Below are 10,000 nucleotides of genomic sequence, written 5' to 3'. Positions count from 1 at the left end.
CCGTCGAGCGTGCTGAGCGCGGCGGCGGTGGCGGGAGGGAGGGAGGGGCGGGGTGGGAGAGGGGACACGCGCCCCCGGCGTCTTCTCCCCCCGGCCACGGCGAGCACCGGACGTGCTAGAGGAGGCAGCGACCCGCCGAGGCGGGTGCGACCCGGCGACCGAGGCCCCTCTCCGGGGCGGCTCGCTCGGCAGCAGGCGGGAAGGCGGCACACGGAAGGAAGCCGGCGCGGCCAGAGGCCGCAGCGGAGGGGGACGCCCCCCTGCCGCCCACGGTGGTTCTTTTCGCTTCCCCCCACCTTCTCTCGGCTCAGGCCGCCCCACCGCCCGAGCGCTGCTCGCGGCCGGCACCCGCGGGCACACGGACCGAGGCCAGCACCGGCGCCTCGCGTGCTTTAGGACACCTGAGGGCTCGCGGGGCCACGCGGCCGTCACACAGCCCGGTTCGGTAACAAGTCCGTGGAACCTCCCCCCGCGTCGAGCAGAGAGCACCGAGGACGCGACCGACACGGCGAGGCACGCACCCCGCCGCCGACACGGCCGCGGCTCCTTCTCGCTCGGGGTGTGGGGGGAGGAAGGCGGAGGACGACACCTCGCACGCCACGGGAAGCGAGCTGGAAAGGAGACCGCCCAGCCTGAACACCGGACACCGCCCGCGGCCCGCACGAGGACGGGGAGCGCAGACGAGACCGGCCCGCCGGGGGCCCTCTCCGACGCGACCCGAAAGGCCTCATCGATCGGTCGGGGGAAGACAGGAAAGGAGAGACAAGATGCCCGTAAAAGGCCTCCCACGGTAGGCCAGAACGCTGGTCCGGAGACAGCAGGGCAGCCCGAGCCCAATCCGTGGGGACCCTACTCGGGGCCGGGTGCTCAAAAGGACGACGAGAGCTCCCGCGAGCCACTCTTAATCCCCAGCCATCGTGGTTTTGCTTTCCCGCTCCGCGGGCTCCAGCTTTAACGCCGGCAAAAGAACGAGAAAAGGGCGAAAAGGAGAGCGAAGAGACAGAAGGGAAAAGAAGTGGGGGGGGGGGGGGGGGGAAGGGGAAGAGGTGCCGCCACCTCGTCACAACCACCGGGCCCATAGGCAATTGCAAGCAAGAGCCGGAACGCTGCTAAGGCATCTCTGCGCCGGGACGTACCGACGGGCTCGCCCGCCCGTGCCATCATCGGAGGAGCCCTCGCTCAAACTTCACCGACCGGGCGGGGAGAAAAATCGACCTGGGGATCGAGTCCCGCCACGGTCTTCTTCCAGCGTTCGAGTGCCGGCCTCCGCCGCCGGTTTTTTTTGCCCTCACCCCGCGGGAGGGACGAACGAGCCACCTCGGGAAGCGCCGCTCGCTAGCGCTGCTGCGGAGACGAGCCACTACTCGCTCCCATAAAACGGATAGAAACGACTCCTCCCGCGCCGCCACGCAACACCAGAATCTAGGCTCACCCAAGTGGCGAGCAACCGACGAGTAATATTACGAGGATGCAAATGAAGGCATAAAGAGAGGGCCACCCACTCCGCCGGCTCCGGAAGCGGCGCGCCTGACAAGTCCGTTGCAGCACCTCGGAAACGCCACAGTGTCTGAAAAGAGGCGAAAATCACCCCAGCGGCGGCGCGAGTTACTCGCCAGATACTCGCGAGGTACTCTCGAGGTACGCCCGAGGTACTCTCGAGGTACGTGAGAGGTACGCGAGAAGTACGCGAGAGGTACGCGAGTACGCGAGAGGTACGCGCGAGGTACGCCCGAGGTACTCGCCAGGTACGCGAGAGGTACGGGCGAGGTACTCCCGAGGTACGCCCGAGGTACGCGCGAAGTAAGTAGGCGAGAGGTACGCCCGAGGTACGCCCGAGGTACGCCCGAGGTACTCCCGAGGTATGCGCGAGGTACGCCCGAGGTACGCCCCAGGTACACGCGAAGTAGGCGCGGGGTACTCCCGAGGTACGCCCGAGGTACTCCCGAGGTACCCGCGACGTACGCGCGAAGTAGGCGAGAGGTACGCGCGAGGTACTCCCGAGGTGCGCCCAAGGTACGCGCGAGGTATTCCCGAGGTACGCCCGAGGTACGCGCGAAGTAGGCGAGAGGTACTCGCGAGGTGCTCGCGAGGTGCTCCCGATGTACTCCCGAGGTGCGCGTGAGGTACTCGGCTCTCCCGTTACCGGCGGTGGCAGCACTGGGCGAGCCGCAGCCGCTGGGTCTGTCGAGGTACCGCCGCCCCCTGTCGCGCCCCGTCCCGTCCCCGGGCCCCGCTCCGCTCGGGGCCGGCCGGCGGACGCCGCCGCCGCCACACGCGGGTGCCCCGTGCAGAGCGGAGCAGCGGGGCCGCGGCCGCTCTCCCCCCACTCCGCAGCCGCCCGGCAGCCGCCACCCCCGAGCTCCTGATCTGAGTCACCTCGTTGATGTCCTTTACAGGACGTAATAGCTACTTCTTCAGGTAGCTGAACAGCTTCCAGTAATTGTAGAATTTCTGTAGCATGTTTAATCTGTTTCCTTTGTGTGTTCAAAAGTCCTCCTTTCTTCCAGGGATCAGCATGTGCATGTACCACACCAAATGCGTATTTAGGATCAGTCCAAATATTCTTCCTTTTCTCTTTAGCCAGTTCCAGGGCTCTCGTTAACGCTATTATTTCTGCCTTCTGGGCAGAGATATTCGCAGGTAAAGGTTTAGCTTCTATTACCTGTGAAGTGGTGGTAATGGCATATCCTGCCTTTCCTTTACCATTTCTCATGAAGCTACTACCATCAGTAAACCGAGAATCAGCATCTTCCAGAAGTTTTTCTTTTAAGTCAGGTTCTTTCCAGTGTGCCAAAATGCACCCAAAGGACTCTTTCTCAAGATCTCTTCACTCTGCTGATTTTCCATCCTCGGTCTCACACACGCAGACGCAGACAGACACACGAACGGGATCCCACAGACACATTGTTACATTAATTGCAACAATGTATTCTAGTTCAGAGTTCCATTTTTAGGCCATTTTCCCTGATCTTCCAAAGTATACAATGTTTCTACATTCTGCTGATTTTCCATCCTCGGTCTCAGGCACACAGACACAGACAGACACAGGAACGGGATCCCGCAGACAAACTGTTACATTAATTGCAACAAGGTATTCTAGTCCGGTCCTTCTTTCCAGTGCGCCAAAATGCACCCGAAGGACTCTTTCTCAAGATCTTTTCACTCTGCTGATTTTCCATCCTCGGTCTCACACACGCAGACGCAGACAGACGCAGGAACGGGATCCTACAGACAAACTGTTACATTAATTGCAACAATTTATTCTAGTTCAGAGCTCCATTTTTAGGCCATTTTCCCTGATCTTCCAAAGTATACAATGTTTCTTCACTCTGCTGATTTTCCATCATCTGTCTCAGGCACACAGACACAGACAGACACAGGAACGGGATCCCGCAGACAAACTGCTACATTAATTGCAACAATGTATTCTAGTTCAGAGTTCCATTTTCCCTGATCTTCCAAAGTATACAATATTTCTCCACTCTGCTGATTTTCCATCCTCGGTCTCAGGCACGCAGACGCAGACAGACGCAGGAACGGGATCCCACAGACAAACTGTTACATTAATTGCAACAATTTATTCTAGTTCAGAGCTCCATTTTTAGGCCATTTTCCCTGATCTTCCAAAGTATACAATGTTTCTCCACTCTGCTGATTTTCCATCCTCGGTCTCAGGCACACAGACACAGACAGGCACAGGAACGGGATCCCGCAGACAAACTGTTACATTAATTGCAACAAGGTATTTTAGTCCGGTCCTTCTTTCCAGTGCGCCAAAATGCACCCGAAGGACTCTTTGTCAAGATCTTTTCACTCTGCTGATTTTCCATCATCGGTCTCAGGCACACAGACACAGACAGACACAGGAACGGGATCCCACAGACAAACTGTTACATTAATTGCAACAATTTATTCTAGTTCAGAGCTCCATTTTTAGGCCATTTTCCCTGATCTTCCAAAGTATACAATGTTTCTTCACTCTGCTGATTTTCCATCATCTGTCTCAGGCACACAGACACAGACAGACACAGGAACGGGATCCCGCAGACAAACTGTTACATTAATTGCAACAAGGTATTCTAGTCCGGTCCTTCTTTCCAGTGTGCCAAAATGCACCCGAAGGACTCTTTGTCAAGATCTTTTCACTCTGCTGATTTTCCATCCTCGGTCTCACACACGCAGACGCAGACAGACGCAGGAACGGGATCCTACAGACAAACTGTTACATTAATTGCAACAATTTATTCTAGTTCAGAGCTCCATTTGTAGGCCATTTTCCCTGATCTTCCAAAGTATACAATGTTTCTTCACTCTGCTGATTTTCCATCCTCGGTCTCAGGCACACAGACACAGACAGACACAGGAACGGGATCCCGCAGACAAACTGTTACATTAATTGCAACAAGGTATTCTAGTCCGGTCCTTCTTTCCAGTGCGCCAAAATGCACCCGAAGGACTCTTTGTCAAGATCTTTTCACTCTGCTGATTTTCCATCCTCGGTCTCACACACGCAGACGCAGACAGACGCAGGAACGGGATCCTACAGACAAACTGTTACATTAATTGCAACAATTTATTCTAGTTCAGAGCTCCATTTTTAGGCCATTTTCCCTGATCTTCCAAAGTATACAATGTTTCTTCACTCTGCTGATTTTCCATCATCTGTCTCAGGCACACAGACACAGACAGACACAGGAACGGGATCCCGCAGACAAACTGCTACATTAATTGCAACAATGTATTCTAGTTCAGAGTTCCATTTTCCCTGATCTTCCAAAGTATACAATATTTCTCCACTCTGCTGATTTTCCATCCTCGGTCTCAGGCACGCAGACGCAGACAGACGCAGGAACGGGATCCCACAGACAAACTGTTACATTAATTGCAACAATTTATTCTAGTTCAGAGCTCCATTTTTAGGCCATTTTCCCTGATCTTCCAAAGTATACAATGTTTCTCCACTCTGCTGATTTTCCATCATCGGTCTCAGGCACACAGACACAGACAGGCACAGGAACGGGATCCCGCAGACAAACTGTTACATTAATTGCAACAAGGTATTTTAGTCCGGTCCTTCTTTCCAGTGCGCCAAAATGCACCCGAAGGACTCTTTGTCAAGATCTTTTCACTCTGCTGATTTTCCATCATCGGTCTCAGGCACACAGACACAGGAACGGGATCCCACAGACAAACTGTTACATTAATTGCAACAATTTATTCTAGTTCAGAGCTCCATTTTTAGGCCATTTTCCCTGATCTTCCAAAGTATACAATGTTTCTTCACTCTGCTGATTTTCCATCATCTGTCTCAGGCACACAGACACAGACAGACACAGGAACGGGATCCCGCAGACAAACTGTTACATTAATTGCAACAAGGTATTCTAGTCCGGTCCTTCTTTCCAGTGTGCCAAAATGCACCCGAAGGACTCTTTCTCAAGATCTCTTCACTCTGCTGATTTTCCATCCTCGGTCTCACACACGCAGACGCAGACAGACGCAGGAACGGGATCCCAGAGACAAACGGTTACATTAATTGCAACAATGTATTCTAATTCAGAGCTCCATTTTTAGGCCATTTCCCCTGATCTTCCAAAGTATACAATGTTTCTTCACTCTGCTGATTTTCCATCCTCGGTCTCAGGCACACAGACACAGACAGACGCAGGAACGGGATCCCGCAGACAAACTGTTACATTAATTGCAACAAGGTATTCCAGTCCGGTCCTTCTTTCCAGTGTGCCAAAATGCACCCGAAGGACTCTTTCTCAAGATCTCTTCGCTCTGCTGATTTTCCATCCTCGGTCTCACACACAGAGACACACGAACGGGATCCCACATTAAAATCCAAAACCTTTCCTACAAGACGCCCACTGCGTCTCCCAGGACGCAAACCACTCCGGGGACACACTTGCCAACAAAGTTTTCAAGCTGACAAGCAGGTATTCTTGATTGCGGCGCCGGGAGATACGGGCTCCTCGTAACGTGTGTCTCTCAATTGCCACACAAGCCGTCCTTTTCTAGCCACTGGGCATACATACCTATTCACGAGGCTACGTATGGGTGACATAATTTTCCAGGAGGTTCCCCGCCTGCGTGCAGAATTGTGGTGGTGGTGGTGGTCTCTGAGGATCGTTTACTTCTTCCAACGATCTTCATCACTTCTTTCAGCCTTTGAAGCACGCGCAGTAGATGCTCACATCAGTTTAATTGGCTCGTTAGCACCAGAGAGAGACATAATAATCCTCCTATCCTCCTACTTATCAGGTAGTTGAACTGTAGCCCACCCTGGACACCTGCGGTTCCCAGATACTCCTTATCCCCGTGTCCTGTTCTTCTAAACTTTTACTTACAACTATGTCAACTGCAACGATTTCTCTTGTGAGAATTCTGTTCTCTAAGCTGTAGTCTATTTTTTTTCTCTCTGCGTCATGCACCTCAGTGATTTTCCGTTGCTGCTGTTACAAAGCCATCAAACTTAACATGACCCGAAACTGATTCTAAAGGTTTCTGTATTCCATCGTGGGATTTTGCGCCCCCTTGTCTCAGGACCGGGCGGGCAGAGGCGGCGGCCCAGGTCCCGGCGCTCGCCAGACTTTTTTGTTCCGTGGGGGCTTGGGGATTTCGTTGTTTCTTTGGTTTCGCGTGTCCGTCTGCCGACACACAGCCCACCACCCCCTCCCGCCGCGAAAAACACGTCTCTGGCTGGCGGGGGACGGGACGGGACGGGACGGGACGGGACGGGACGGACGGACACTGGCACTGCACCAGCTACTGAGAAAATAGGCTGCGACTGCTGAACCCAGGACGCGCTGAAATACAGCAGCCGAGGCACCCGGGGGTTCTGCAGATGCCGGGGCGCCCACCACCTCCTCCCCCCACCCCGCTCCGAGGCGCCTCCCCCAGCCTCCTCCCTCCGCAACGGGCTGGGAAGAGATTGCAAAGACGTTCTTCTGGTTGTGGTTTTGGGGAAATGTGTCTGAAACTTCGGAGAAGAGATGAAGATAGCGTGGTTGAGGGTAGAAGGGAGGATTATGTTGCTCTTGGTGACCATCCAAACAGGGTACCCCACTAGTGATGTTCTCGTGTGTGAGGACGGAGGCACGGACCCAGACTTAGAGTGCAAGCTGGATCATCGTTTATTGAACAGATGACACGATATTTATATGCTTCCAAGCAATTAGCCAAGCACTTCTGTGTTTGCCTTGCGATTACATCAGGTGAAAGGTCTACCAGATTTTCCTATCGACATCCTTTCCGGTTCCGCCGTCCTTGTTCCTTGCCAGTTCCAACATCTTCCAAATACCAGTCAGGGACAGGTCACTCTTAATTACCTACTCTAGTTCCCGTGGTCACTCTAATTGCCAGTCTTTGATACATTCCAACACCACCACCCCCCCCCCCCACACCCCCCCCACACACACCCCCAGTTTCTCTTGTTTAGGTAAGGAGGAGGATGTGCTGCAGAGCAGGGCTTGCCTCTGCAGCACGGGAGTGAGAGGACAAGGCAGGTCCCTCGTTCCGGGGCTGGCTGCAGGGTGTGATCGTGGGTGTGCAGCCAGGGGTGCCCAGCGGTGTCCTGGCGAGCAGGGTCCCTGCAGTCCAGGGGCCGTGTGCCGGGGCAGGGACTCCTCCACCTGCCAGGGTCGGTCAGCGCTCAGCCTGCCTGGGAGCTCCCCAAGGTGCTCGAGGAAGCTGAGGGGGAAGCAAGAACCCCTGGCCGGCAAGGAAAAGCCGCCTTGCCTCTAGGACTACCGAGAGGGAGCAGAGTCGGGCAGAGAGCAGGAGCTCCCGGCAGGGACAGCTCCAAGAAACAGAGACACGGGCCACCCCGTCCCCACTACCGGGCCCTAGGCAAGCCCAAGCGAGAGACAGACGCCGGCCGCTAAGGCATCTCTGCGCCGGGACGTACCGAGACAGAAACGCAGTCGGTAACAGAAACTGTCCGCGCTCAAGTAAATGCTCAGATTACCGCAGGGGCGGTGGCCGGGAGGACCGAACATCGCGTTCCCCTTACAAGCTCCCGCGCTCGAGCGTGGGATACACTGTAACACACTAGCCGACGCACCTGCGGGTCTGCCGATGCCGCGCTGCACCGCGCCGCGCCGCGCCGCCCCGCCCCGCCCGCTCTTCGCGGAGCAACCCCCCCCCGCCCCCCGCCCCCGCCCCCCCGCCTCCTCCCCCCCCCCCCGTGAGATCTATAGGAACGGATCGTGTCAGCGACTTAGGAGTCCTCGTCATCGTTGCGCTTTGGGTGGAATCCGAAATCCTTGAAATCGTCGCCTCGTGTGTAGAACGTAGAAGAAGGATTAGATTTTCCTGTCAGTACAACGATGAAAAAGAAGAAACAAAGGAATAATCCTTCTTAATCAAAACGCTTTGTTACTTTAAGGGGTACTTCGTTTAACTACTTGAATGTCTAAAACGTTTTGCTAATTAAAGGGGTACTTTGTTTAAGCGCTTGAATGCCTTAAGGGGGTTAGGTAATCGAGAGATCCATCCTGTCACAGGATGAGGTGAAACTTGTGTATTAACTGTTATAAGAAATGGAATTTAGGGGGACTAAGATGGTGGTTAAGCTTGTGATAGACATCCCCCGTTACTGCATTACCAAGGAATTCAATAACTCTTTTAAGAAGTTTCTTCACCCGAAGACAAGACCCCAGCAACAGGAGGAGAACAATGAAAAGGACCCACGTCGATATTCGGGTGAAGGAGACGACAGGATTGGCTGAAACCCAAGACCGAGGAGTATAAGAGACTGTACCCCAGAAATGTCGGTGTGCGTCTTGGGAGGAGCGGAGACCCCCCGGCGTACCCAGCGCTGCTTGCTTATTGCCTCTCGGTATTAATCAATTGTAATTAAAAATTAATTAAATCAGATCATGGTCAAGGCGAAATTTTTATAACACCACCCCCCCCCCCCAGCGGCGCATACATAACAGACGCAGAGAGAGAGAGAGCGCGAGCCCAGTGCACGCCCCTCCCCTCCTCCCCTCCCGCTGCCCCTCCCCCTCCCCCTCCCTTCGCGCTGCCGTTCCGGACCCGCCGCGCCTTGGGTGCGGCCCCGGTCCCCAGACAGCGGCACCGCCCAGGAGCAGGTGGGCGGAGGGAGGGGCAGCGTTCGGCAGCCTGACGCCCTGCGACTGCGCCCTCGCCCCCCCCTTCGCCCCCCCCCGACCCCCCTCCGGCTCGCCAAGCGGGTCCCCGTCAGCGAAGAAAACACGGGCTGCTCCCGCCGGGCGGGCAGTCTCGCGCTCAGTTCGCCGGGGGCCGGTAAGGAGGCAGGCAGGCAGGCAGGCAGGCAGGCAGGCAGGCAGGCAGGCAGGCGAGGGAGCGAGCAAGAAAGCAAACAAGCAAGCAAGCAAGCAGGAGACAGTGGTCGGTGAGCAGGCGGGGAGCCTAGCGCACGCAGAGGTGGGCTGGGTGTGTGTGTGGGGGGGGGGGGTGTGTGTGTGCGCGCGTGTGCGCGTGTGTGTGTCGGGTGTGCGTGTTCGCGTGCGGTATTTATTTTTTTTTTTTTTTTTTCCGGAGTTCTCTCTGTGGTTCCCTTGGGGTTTCTCGGTTTCTTTTTACTTTTCGGTTTTCCCTTCTCCGTTTTTTGACCCACGCCCCCTCCCTCCTTTTGATTTTTGTAACCAACCGCGGCAGGGTGCGCAGCAGCAGGAAGGGAGGCCCCGCCCCGTCGGGACTTTCCCGTCTGCCGGCTGGACACGGGAGCCGGCAGGGTCCCGCGCGCACTGTCGGGCAGAAATGAGCTGGGTTGGTTCCGCTGGTGGGAGCTCCCGCCGCCTCCTCTTTTAATGAAATGGAGGCGTACGGGAGACGGAGGGAGGGAGGGAGGGAGGGAGGGAGGGAGGGAGGGCCGGGGAGACCGAGAACATAACCCGAGAGAGAAAGGGAAGGAGAAAGCAAAAGGAAACGGGGTGCGCGCGTGGTTCTTTTCCACAGAAGCCTTCCCGAGGGGGCGGGGGGGACGAGTGCCGGGCCGGAGGGCGAT

The sequence above is a fragment of the Pezoporus flaviventris genome, unplaced genomic scaffold (assembly GCF_033815535.1).
Source record: "Pezoporus flaviventris isolate CSIRO_AGI_PZ_B2104156 unplaced genomic scaffold, CSIRO_AGI_Pfla_v1 ptg000061l, whole genome shotgun sequence".
NCBI classification, from domain to species: Eukaryota; Metazoa; Chordata; class Aves; order Psittaciformes; family Psittacidae; genus Pezoporus; species Pezoporus flaviventris.
This window is presented reverse-complemented; position numbering follows the sequence as displayed.